The sequence below is a fragment of the Salmo salar genome, chromosome ssa04, assembly GCF_905237065.1.
Source record: "Salmo salar chromosome ssa04, Ssal_v3.1, whole genome shotgun sequence".
NCBI classification, from domain to species: domain Eukaryota; kingdom Metazoa; phylum Chordata; class Actinopteri; order Salmoniformes; family Salmonidae; genus Salmo; species Salmo salar.
The window spans coordinates 69153760-69166829 of NC_059445.1; positions in this window are offsets into that span (position 1 = coordinate 69153760).

Here is a 13070-nt window from a genome sequence, read left to right on the forward strand (position 1 = left end):
GTGGTGCGAGCCACCAGAAAATAGGAGCATTGCACTGTGATTGGCTCAGTATTCTGTCACTCATGGGGACCTTGCGCAATCGCCTAGCTTCAGTCCTTTAGTAATGGTAGACATCCACAATTTCAGCCCTTTGGGTCCTACCATAGAGGTATATTACAAGTGCCCTTCCAAGAAGGCTCAAGGTCATTGGCCACAGAAATGACATCAAATCACATTATATGTACAGTAGCTTTGATCTTATTTTCACAATCTTCGCTAGCAGTCATCATCGTGAATCAAGTCTACTGGCAAATCATTTTTAATCCTGCAACCAGTGGAACGGAAGAAGAATTCCTCATTACCGGCATAATTTGTAATTGTTATCTATGTGAGACTGATACCAGTGTGGAAGAGCTGGTCACTTTTGAAGGACTTTGTGAATGATTACCTTGACAATAGGACGATTGAATATTATTGTCTTGCAGACAAGTGAAGGATGTTTGAAATTATTTTCCTTGCGAGTTTCCTCGTAATACAGGATGTGGGGTGGTGTTTCCATTTCTAACACAGAGATGTGTCAGCAGGATGAGTGTCACGGCTGTCGAAAGGAGAAGAGGACCAAAGTGCAGCGTGTGTGTCGTTCCACATTTTATTTATACTGTGAAACTATGCAATACATAAATACACTGAATGAAAAAACAACAAACCGTGACGCAGAGATGAACACATACACAATTCAAAATTAATCACCCACAAAACCCAGGTGGAAAAACCCCTACTTAAGTATGATCTCCAATTAGAGACAACGAGGACCAGCTGCCTCTAATTAAAGATCATCCCAAACAAAACCCCAACATAGAAATACAAAACTAGAACCTAAACATAGAAATACAAAACATAGAGCGAGAAAAAATCTGTCACGCCCTGACCTACTCTACCATAGAAAATAACATAATTCTATGGTCAGGGCGTGACAGTTCCCCCCCCCCCCAAAGGTGCGGACTATGACCGCACCTAGACAAAACACCAACCCCCCCCCCCCAAAAAAAAGAAAAAAGAAGGGAGGTCAGGGTGGGTAACTTGTCTATGGCGGCTCTGGTGCAGTACCCAGAACCCTATCATCCAGCAGATCCTCCCACAGAGGAGGCGGCTCCGGTGCGTAACCCCCGCTCTGCCCGCTGATCCCTCTGCTTCAGTACCACCGGACTGTGGATCGTCATCGGAGGAACCGGACTGTAGATCATCGCCGGAGGTTCCGGGCTGCAGGCCGTCTCCGGAGGTTCCGGGCTGCAGGCCGTCGCCGGAGGTTCCGGGCTGCAGGCCGTCGCCGGAGGTTCCGGACTGGGAACTGTCGCCGGAAGCTCTGGACTGGGAACTGTCGCCGGAAGCTCTGGACTGGGAAAGCGCACTGGAGGCCTGATGTGTGGGGCTGGCATAGGTGGCGCCAGACTAGTAACACGCACCTCAGGGCGAGTGCAGGGAGCAGGAACAGGGCACCCCGGACCGGGCAGGCGCACTGGAGGCCTGATGCGTGGGGAAGGTATAGGTGGCACCAGACTGGTAACGCACCTCAGGGCAAGTGCGGGGAGCAGGAACAGGGCGTACCAGGCTGGATAGACTCACTGGAGGCCGGGTACGTGGGGCAGGCACAGGATAGTGCTGGCGACACAGTGCGCATCACCGCATAACACGGTGCTTGCTTCTTCACTTGCTCCCCATGGTAAGCACGGGGAGTTGGCTCAGGTCTCCAACCTGACTCTGCCAATCTCCCTGTGTGCCCCCCCAAAAAATGTATTTGGGGCTGCCTCTCGGGCTTCCGTAGTGGCCGTGACTCTCTCGCTGCCTCCACCTGCTTCCCTGGCAGGCTGTTGTATCTATCCAATACCTGCTCCCAAATCCAGTCTATTCTTTCCTCCAACACCTCCAGAGGCCAGGATGCCATCTCCTCCTGGGCACACTGCTTGATCCAGGCCTCCTGATCACGCTGCTTGGTCCTTATGTGGTGGGTGATTCTGTCACGGCTGTCGAAAGGAGAAGAGGACCAAAGTGCAGCGTGTGTCGTTCCACATTTTATTTATACTGTGAAACTATGCAATACATAAATACACTCAATGAAAAAACAACAAACCGTGACGCAGAGATGAACACATGCACAACTCAAAATTAATCACCCACAAAACCCAGGTGGAAAAACCCCTACTTAAGTATGATCTCCAATTAGAGACAACGAGGTAACATTTTTCTATGGTCAGGACGTGACAATGAGGGACACTGGGCATCAATATGTTTCTACCCTCTCTCTACACTATGTCACCGTAGTCAATCAAAGTAGTTGTTAGCTTTGTACGTATGCACCATTCACATCAAGGGCAGATATTTCATTAAGGGCTATTCCTTTTAACCAGAGTGAAATGTTAGGGATATGGAGAGATGTTAATTGGTATAATTGGGGTGAGAATACTGAGTATCAACATGCGAGAGTACCTAGTTCTGCAGTACCTTCCTTCATTTGGAATTACCAATGACACTAATCATCGACCACGTTACCGAGTTACTACACATGCCCATGTTGGGTGGTTATGTTTTAATAGGTTACTTTCTTTTACTTTCTTTAATAGGTTACAGAACTTGTCTCAACTGCACCAGGACGCGTTTGTCAAAGTAGGACAGAGTAAGTGTGATCAGACAACAGATCTATCTTTCTGCCTGTGACAGTACTAAGGTTGCGGAATGTCTAATGTCTGTTGAATTAACTCTCAGTAATGCACTATGACTACTTTTTATGCCAATACCTTCGGTAATATCATCAATAATGGTATAATAGCTCCTAATGGGACTTACTTTATCTGTGGATCCTATGCCTATTCCTGGTTACCGAAGTTGTGGCAAGGGTCGTGTTATTTGGGATATGTTGTACCCCATGTAAGACATTCATAAACGTGGGATTACAGAAACTGAGAGATTCTTTGTGATTGCCTTTCTCTCTTATAGTATTTCTAAAATAACATGGGAAGTTATTAATATGGCTAACTCTTTGGAAATCCTAGCAAATAGAACAACTGAGAGTCTTGAGTTAATTACGGCCGAGATGGTTGCCATTCGGACTGTGGCGATGCAAAATCGTTTGGCCCTTGATTATCTTCTGACTTCACAAGGGGGTAGATGTGCTGTTATTGGTGCTGAATGCTGTACTTACATTCCTGATAATCCTGAATAAATAACTGACCTAATACCAAAATCAGGACTGAGGGCACTAAATATCATAATTACAATCCAGATGATTTAGGCTCAGTCATGTGGTTGTCTTCCACATTCGGTATATGGGGAAGTTTTTTGGTGGGCATAATACTTCCAATAGTGGGAGTTGTGGTTATTTTTCTCATCCTCATCCAGGCCATCAAGCGTGCTATTGCCTGATGTTTGTCTGCTAAAATCCGACGGTCCAACTCATCCCAAACCATTTCAATTAGGTTGAGGTCGGGCGATTGTGGAGGCCAGGTGATCTGAAGCAGCACTCCATCACTCTCCTTCTTGGTCAAATAGCCCTTACACAGCCTGGAGGTGTGTTGAAAAACAAATTATAGTCCCACTAAGTGCAAACCAGATGGGATGACATATCGCTGCAGAATGCTGTGGTAGCCATGCTGGTTAAGTGTGCCTTGAATTCTAAATAAATCACTGACAGTGTCACCAGCAAAGCACCCCCACACCTCCTCCTCCATGCTTCACGGTGGGAACCACACATGCAGAGATTATCCATTCACCTACTCTGCGTCTCACAAAGACACGGCGGTTGGAACCAAAAATCTCAAATTTGGACTCATCAGACCAAAGGAGAGATTTCCACCGGTCTAATGTCCATCACTTGTGTTTCTTGGCCCAAGCAAGTCTCTTCTTCTTGGTGTCCTTTAGTAGTGGTTTCTTTGCAGCAATTCGTCCATGAAGTCCTGATTCACGCAGTCTCCTCTGAAAAGTTGATGTTATGTGTCTGTTACTTCACTCTGTGAAGCATTTATTTGGGCTGAAATCTAAGGTGCAGGTAACTCTAATGAACTTATGTTCTGCAGCAGAGGTAACTCTGGGTCTTCCTTTCCTGTGGCGGTGCTCATGAGAGCCAGATTCACCATGGCACTTGATGGTTTTTGCGACTGCACTTGAAGAAACTTTCAAAGTTCTTGACATTTTCCGGATTGACTGACTTCATGTCTTAAAGTAATGATGGACTGTCATTTCTCTTTGCTTATTTGAGCAGTTATTGCCATAATATGGACTTGGTATTTTTCAAGTAGGGCTATCTTCTGTATACCACCCTACCTTGTCACAACACAACTGATTGGCTCAAACGCATTAAGAAGGAAAGAAATTCCACAAATTCACTTTTAACAAGGCACACCTCATGAAGCTGGTTCAGAGAATACCAAGAGTGTGCAAAGCTTTCATCAAGGGTAAGGGTGGCTACTTTGAAGAATGTCAAATATAAAATATATTTAGATTTGTTTCACTTTTTTGGTTACTACCTCATCGTGAATCAAGTCTACTGGCAAATCATTTTTAATCCTTGTCATATGAAGAGAAATAATGAAGAGAAAGTATGATAAAACATATCGATGCTCATCGGCCATTGGATATAAACAGTACACAACAAGTTGTAAATCGCAAATTCGACAATTAGTTGTTTGGCGGGAATCGGTGACCATGGCTAACCGCAAGCACTGCAACTGGGAAGTCAGACTGGGAAAATACATTTTGAACGGTCATCCAACTCGGAATTGTAAATATTTTTCTTTGATGACAAAATTTGTCAACGAAGGACCACAACAAGGGGAGTCCAAAAATGTCTTATATGCTGCTGCATAAATTATGTAATATGCCAGGGAGATATGGTCAGCCATATCAGCTATGTTTTTAAAAAAGGTAGTAAATGAGGCTGAATGAATTGTGTCTCTGCCAGACAGGCTCCGCTGATAGCCAGTTGTAGCGGTGGTAAGGATTCACTCCATTGTGCTGGAAAGAAATCTCTGCTGGTGGGACAGCTTTATGTAGGCCCTAAACATTTGTGGGCACCGCTTGTCGCAGAGTTTGCCCCACCAAGATTTACATGCTAAAATCGCCACTGATTAGGGTTAAGTGCCTCACTCAAGATGTTCCGATATGAATTAATGTCTCTGAAAATCAAAAGTTCTAGGTTGAAAAGAAACATAGTTCTAATGGAGAAGAGTGTACCTGAGGAAATCCAACAGAGGTGATCTTTGGTGGGTCTCATGTATACTTCCTGATATTTAAATTTAAAAAGGCTCTTCAGATTAGGACATTTTCTTTATTCAATCATTTAAATAATTATCTGACGAGTGTCTTTGAAAAGACACACCTCTATATCTTGGGAAGAAATAATTTGATGTGGCTTGAAAGCTGTTATACATTCTGTGGGAAGAAAGATTCAAACAACAAAAAACCTAGGTGGCAGCTGTCTATAATTTTTGTAGCCTAATGTTTGCATTGAGAGTGTAGGATATTATAGATATCCTTCATCCCCATTGTGGATGAAAACCTAGTGTTTCTAACACGAGGCAGGATATTAAACCAGTTTGATAAAGATATTAGAATATATTTAATACCTTTAATTACCTTGTGTCCAACCTGCCACCTGCTTTGCCATAATGCCTTTGATGTTTGAGGAGCTGGTTATTCATGTTATGCAAAGTGGTATATTATTTTAAAAGAGATTATTTTTACTTTTAGGTAATGAGAGAGTTATAAGTTATTGTAAGTCATGCAGCTTGTGAGTACAGTACTCTAAGGGTGATCTCAACCCATCCTTCAACCATGTGACTGACTTACTGTCTGGTAGGGAAGATGTGTCGACCTGAACTGATGAACGCGTTTGAAGTTACCTGAACCAAGGAAGCTGCAGCACTGTACTGAGGCTGAGACCAAAGCAGTGTCTCAAGGACTAGCATGGTCTGATGGCTAAGGGATATGACAGGTATGAATATAGAGAACCTAAAAATGGAGAGCCTTGCTTGCTTAACTGTGGAGTGAAGGCCTCGAGAATTGCAAATTTGGTCACATTGGAAATATGCAACATCTATAACTTAAATTCACCTTATGCCTAGACCAAAGAAATTATTCATAATTGTATTGTTAAAATGATTTGATATGAAATCTGTACATTATATTTAGAGTGCACCACCGTAGCTAATATCATGTAAATGTATATTGTATTATGATTTTATTCCACTAAAATAGATAATACTTTGGTCTATTGTGCTTTCATACATTTTTTAAAGATTCAGTTAAAGACTACAAAGCATCAAGCACATCGGAAAAATCATATTGTTATCTTATAAGTAAGGAACATAGACATATTGAATTGGAAAATATTGTGCTACCGAGTTCAACTAATGAGCTAAAAAGCACAGTTTTTTTCTGAGGAGATGTTTTTTCTGAGATGCTGTGGAAAGGAAACCACAATTAATTCATGCACACTATTCTAGTTTTTGGATTAAAAGTTTAATTAAAAGTTGCCATTTTGAATAGCCTACATCTCAGGATAGTGTGTTAAAGGAACATTACTATACTTGCTGACTTTCTGGACACCGTCATTAATTGTCTTTCATTATCTTTCGAATACTAATGCCTTGAAGTAATGGTGACATCTAGAATAACCCTGTATATCAGGCTCGTTCCACATTCTTCGCCATATTGTGTCTAAAATGAAAAGACCTGATACTCACTATTGCACAAACCATTGATTATTCATGCCAGTAAATCTATTGAATGTTTATCCATAGGTTCTTTATTGTTAGGCTGCAAGCTAGAAGCTTTATAATGACTGTGATAATATGCCTGCCTTCATGGGACTTTAATATTAAATCGTCTTGGCCTGCCAATGCCCTGAAGATTTGAGTCGATGACGTGGGCTGACTGTTCCTCATTTCAGTCACGTTTTCAGCTGCCAAAGAGAGTAGAGTACTATTGCCATTCTGTTCCCCAGTCTAACACCTTCCCTCTGCAGTTTCTGTGTTTTGGCTTATGCTGACACCACGTTTCCTGAGGCACTTTCATGACTGTAGAATTCAAATCAATACATGTAAATCAATAAACATCTTGAAATGGAGCCTTGTAAATAATCATCTCTTTCCTAAACAATTTCACTTCTCTTTGTATAAAATGTCACAATGCATGTCATTCCAGGTGCAATATTTGCTCTTTTCAAATGGCTCATATTGTAGGTTACCATTGTGTTACCTGATAACAGTTTAGAAAAGGTCATGCATTGAGGGTATTATGATAATATCGTGTAACAGTCTTATTTAAAACTTGGAAATCTGTCAGCGAACTTTGATGAATCTGAGATTCAGGTGGAAAAATCTTAAATGATGTGCACAGCGCGACCGATTCTTTAGAACAGTGGTTCCCAAACTTTATACAGTCCCGTACCCCTTCAAACATTCAACCTCCAGCTGCGTACCTCCTCTAGCACCAGGGTCAGCGCACTCTCAAATGTTGTTTTTTGCCATCATTGTAAGCCTGTCACACAAACTCACACATTTATTAAACATAAGAATGAGTGCGTCACAACCCGGCTCGTGGGAAGTGACAAAGAGCTCTTATAGGACCAGGGCACAAATAATAATAATCAATAATTTTGCTCTTTATTTAACCATCTTAAATATAAAACTTTATTTGTTCATCGAAAATTGTGAATAACTCACAACAGGTTAATGAGAAGGGTGTGCTTGAAAGAATGCACATAACTCTGCAATGTTGGGCTGTATTCCAAGATGGCGTAGCAGTCAGACATCTATTTGTCTTGTCCCGTCAGTCCCGTCCCATGTATATATCATTTTCTTGGTATATATTTTTAATCTCAATTTCCATCTACGGACTGAACATACTCTCCTGCAACCCGCCTCACCCAATGTGGTACGGATCTGCAATTTTTTTTACTTTAGAACCGGAACCCTCATCAGAAGCTAGCCAGCTAACTAGCTACTAGCTAGTAGTCAGTTAGCCACTGCTAGCGGTCATCACCGTTAACTCGGACATCAGCCAGCCTCAGCCCGGTCAATTCCTTCCAGTCTGCACAGCGCGATATCAACCCAGAGCATATCGGACTGCTTTTTCTCTACCACATCTCCGGATTCCTACCACAAGCTCTGACCCTTTACACTGGCTCATCGCAGCTAGCTAGCTGCTATCCGAGTGGCTACTCCTGGCTAACGTCTCTGTCCCGAAGAAAGCACCAGTTAGCCTGGAGCTAGCCTTGAGCTAGGCCCATCTCCCGGCTAGCCGAAGAGGTCCTTCAGCCAATTCTTGGGCTACACTACCCATTTTGCCAATTGGCCCGGACCCTTTTACTGCCGACACGGAGCCCCACTGATCCATCACGACTGGTCTACCGACGTAACAGTCCGAAGGGGTCTCAACAGGCTATTCTGTTACGATGTCGCCGAAGAACCATCTACCAGCCCTGGCCCTCTAGCTTTTCTGAACGCTGTGTCCCCTGCTCACCTATTGTAGTGGTGACTGCCGAATGGCACCCTGACTCACCTATTGCTGCTCTTTTGACCCTATGATCACTTGGCTACACAGCTGATGCCCCCTGGACTGTTTCATAACAAGGTACCTCATTTTGTTTACCTGTCGGCCCCAGCCTCGAACTCAGGTCCTGTATGTACCTAATTAACCCGCTCTGCCCATTCATTGCCATTTACCCGTTGTTGTCTTAGCTCTCCTGATCAACACCTGTGTTTGCTTTATGCCTCTCTCTAATGTCAATATGCCTTGTGTACTGCTGTCTTGGCTAGTTCTTACTGTTTTATTTCACTGTAGAGCCCTCAGTCCCACTCAAAATGCCTTTGATAGCTCTTTTGTCCCACCCCACACACATGCGGAGACTTCACCTGGCTTAACTGGTGCCTCCAGAGACGAAACCTCTCTCAAGCCTTCCCCGTAGCTCAGTTGGTAGAGCATGGTGTTTGCAACGCCAGGGTTGTGGGTTCGATTCCCACGGGGGGCCAAGTACAAAAAGAAAAAAAAAAAATTGTATGAAATGAAAATGAAATGTATGCATTCACTACTGTAAGTCGCTCTGGATAAGAGCGTATGTAAAATGTAAAATGTCATCGTCGCTCAACGCCAAGGTTTACCTCCACTGTACTCACATCCTATCATACCTTTGTCTGTACCTTATGCCCTGAATCTATTCTACCACGCCCAGATATCTGCTCCTTTTATTCTCTGTCCCCAACGCACTAGACGACCAGTTCTTATAGCCTTTAGCCGTACCCTTATCCTACTCCTCCTCTGTTCCTCTGGTGACGTAGAGGTTAACCCAGGCCCTGTAGCCCCCAGTTCCACTCCTATTCCCCAGGCCCTATCTTTTGTTGACTTCTGTAACCGTAAAAGCCTTGGTGTCATGCATGTTAACATCAGAAACATCCTCCCTAAGTTTGTTTTATTCACTGCTTTAGCACACTCCGCCAACCCTGATGTCCTAGCCGTGTCTGAATCCTGGCTTAAGAAGGCCACCAAAAATTCGGAAATTTCCATCCCCAACTACAACATTTTCCGCCAAGATAGAACTGCCGAAGGGGGTGGAGTTGCAATCTACTGCAGAGATAGCCTGCAGAGTTCTGTCATGCTATCCAGGTCTGTGCCCAAACAGTTCAAGCTACTACTTTTAAAAATCCACCTTTCCAGAAACATGTCTCTCACCGTTGCCGCTTGTTATAGACCCCCCTCTGCCCCCAGCTGTGCCCTGGACACCATATGTGAATTAATTACCCCCCATCTATCTTCATAGTTTGTACTATTAGGTGGCCTGAACTGGGATATGCTTAACACCCCGGCCATCCTACAATCTAAGCTAGATGCCCTCAATCTCACACAAATGATCAAGGAACCTACCAGGTACAACCCTAAATCCATAAACACGGGCACCCACATAGATATCATCCTGACCAACCTGCCCTCTAAATACACCTCTGCTGTCTTCAACCAGGATCTCAGCGATCACTGCCTCATTGCCTGCGTCTGTAATGGGTCTGCGGTCAAACGACCACCCCTCATTTACATTTACATCATTTAGCAGACGCTCTTATCCAGAGCGACTTACAAATTGGTGCATTCACCTTATGATATCTAGTGGATCAACCACTTTACAATAGTACATCTATATATATATTTTTTTTTTTTGGGAGGGGGGTGGGGGGGGGGGTTAGAAGGATTAATTTATCCTATCCCAGGTATTCCTTAAAGAGGTGGGGTTTCAGGTGTCTCCGGAAGGTGGTGATTGACTCCGCTGTCCTGGCGTCGTGAGGGAGCTTGTTCCACCATTGGGGTGCCAGAGCAGCGAACAGTTTTGACTGGGCTGAGCGGGAACTGTGCTTCCGCAGAGGTAGGGGGGCCAGCAGGCCAGAGGTGGATGAACGCAGTGCCCTTGTTTGGGTGTAGGGACTGATCAGAGCCTGAAGGTACGGAGGTGCCGTTCCCCTCACAGCTCCGTAGGGAAGCGCCATGGTCTTGTAGCAGATGCGAGCTTCAACTGGAAGCCAGTGGAGTGAGCGGAGGAGCGAAGTGACATGAGAGAACTTGGAAAGGTTGAACACCAGGCGGGCTGCGGCGTTCTGGATGAGTTGTAGGGGTTTAATGGCACAGGCAGGGAGCCCAGCCAACAGCAAGTTGCAGTAATCCAGACGGGAGATGACAAGTGCCTGGATTAGGACCTGCGCCGCTTCCTGTGTAAGGCAGGGTCGTACTCTGCGAATGTTGTAGAGCATGAACCTACAGGATCGGGTCACCGCCTTGATGTTAGCGGAGAACGACAAGGTGTTGTCCAGGGTCACACCAAGGCTCTTAGCACTCTGGGAGGAGGACACAATGGAGTTGTCAACCGTGATGGCGAGATCATGGAACGGGCAGTCCTTCCCCGGGAGGAAGAGCAGCTCCGTCTTGCCAAGGTTCAGCTTGAGGTGGTGATCCGTCATCCACACTGATATGTCTGCTAGACATGCAGAGATGCGATTCGCCACCTGGTTATCAGAAGGGGGAAAGGAGAAGATTAATTGTGTGTCGTCTGTGTAGCAATGATAGGAGAGACCATGTGAGGATATGACAGAGCCAAGTGACTTGGTGTATAGCGAGAATAGTGGAGGGCCTAGAACTGAGCTCTGGGGGACACCAGTGGTGAGAGCACGTGGTGCGGAGACAGATTCTCACCACGCCAACTGGTAGGAGCGACCTGTCAGGTAGGACGCAATCCAAGAGTGAGCCGCGCCGGAGATGCCCAACTCGGAGAAGGTGGAGAGGAGGATCTGATGGTTCACAGTATCAAAGGCAGCAGATAGGTTTAGAAGGATGAGAGGTTTAGAAGGATGAGAGCAGAGGAGAGAGAGTTAGCTTTAGCAGTGCGGAGAGCCTCCGTGACACAGAGAAGAGCAGTCTCAGTTGAATGACCAGTCTTGAAACCTGACTGATTTGGATCAAGAAGGTCATTCTGAGAGAGATAGCAAGAGAGCTGGCCAAGGACGGCACGCTCAAGAGTTTTGGAGAGAAAAGAAAGAAGGGAAACTGGTCTGTAGTTGTTGACATTGGAAGGATCGAGTGTAGGTTTTTTGAGAAGGGGTGCAACTCTCACTCTCTTGAAGACGGAAGGGACGTAGCCAGCGGTCAAGGATGAGTTGATGAGTGAGCTGAGGTAAGGGAGAAGGTCTCCGGAAATGGTCTGGAGAAGAGAGGAGGGGATAGGGTCAAGCGGGCAGGTTGTTGGGTGGCCGGCCGTCACAGGTCACAAGATTTCATCTGGAGAGAGAGGGGAGAAAGAGGTCAAAGCATAGGGTAGGGCAATGTGAGCAGGACCAGCGGTGTCGTTTGAGGATCGGATGTCGTCAACCTTCTTTTCAAAATGGTTGACGAAGTCATCCGCAGAGAGGGAGGAGGGGGGGGGAGGGGAGGAGGATTCAGGATTGAGGAGAAGGTTGCAAAGAGCTTCCTAGGGTTAGAGGCAGATGCTTGGAATTTGGAGTGGTAGAAAGTGGCTTTAGCAGCAGAAACAGAGGAAGAAAATGTAGAGAGGAGGGAGTGAAAAGATGCCAGGTCCGCAGGGAGGCTAGTTTTCCTCCATTTCCCCTCGGCTGCCCGGAGGACTGTCAAACGCTCCCTAAAACGCTTCAGTGAGCAGCCCTTTCTAATCGACCTGGCCCGGGTATCCTGGAAGGATATTGACCTCATTCCGGCAGTAGAGGATGCCTGGTTATTCTTTAAAAGTGCTTTCCTCACCATCTTAAATAAGCATACCCCATTCAAAACATTTAGAACTAAGAACAGATATAGCCCTTGGTTCACTCCAGACTTGACTGTCCCTGACCAGCACAAAAACATCCTGTGACATTCTGCATTTGCATCGAATAGCCCCTGCGATATGCAACTTTTCAGCGAAGTTAGGAACCAATATACACAGGCAGTTAGGAAAGCAAAGGCTAGCTTTTTCAAACAGAAATTTGCATCCTGCAGCACAAACCCCAAAATGTTTTGGGACACTCTAAAGTCCATGGAGAATAAGAGCACCTCCTTCCAGCTGCCCACTGCTCTGAGGCTAGGAAACACTGTCACCACCGATAAATCTACGATAATCGATAATTTCAATAAGCATTTTTCTACAGCTGGCCATGCTTTCCACCTGGCTTCCCCTACCCCGGTCAACAGCTCTGCACCCCCCACAGCAACTTGCCCAAGCCTCCCCCATTTCTCCTTCACCCAAATCCAGACAGCTGATGTTCTGAAAGTGCTGCAAAATCTGGACCCTTACAAATCAGCTGGGCTAGACAATCTGGACCCTCTCTTTCTAAATATTTCCCCTGCAATTGTTGCAACCCCTGTAACTAGCCTGTTCAACCTCTCTTTCGTATTGTCTGAGATCCCTAAAGATTGGAATGCTGCCGCGGTCATTCCCCTCTTCAAAGGGGGAGACACTCTAGACCCAAACTGCTACAGACCTATATCTATCCTACCTTGTCTTTGAAAGTGTTCGAAAGCCAAGTTAACAAATGACCATTTTGAATCCCACCGTACCTTCTCCACTATGCAAT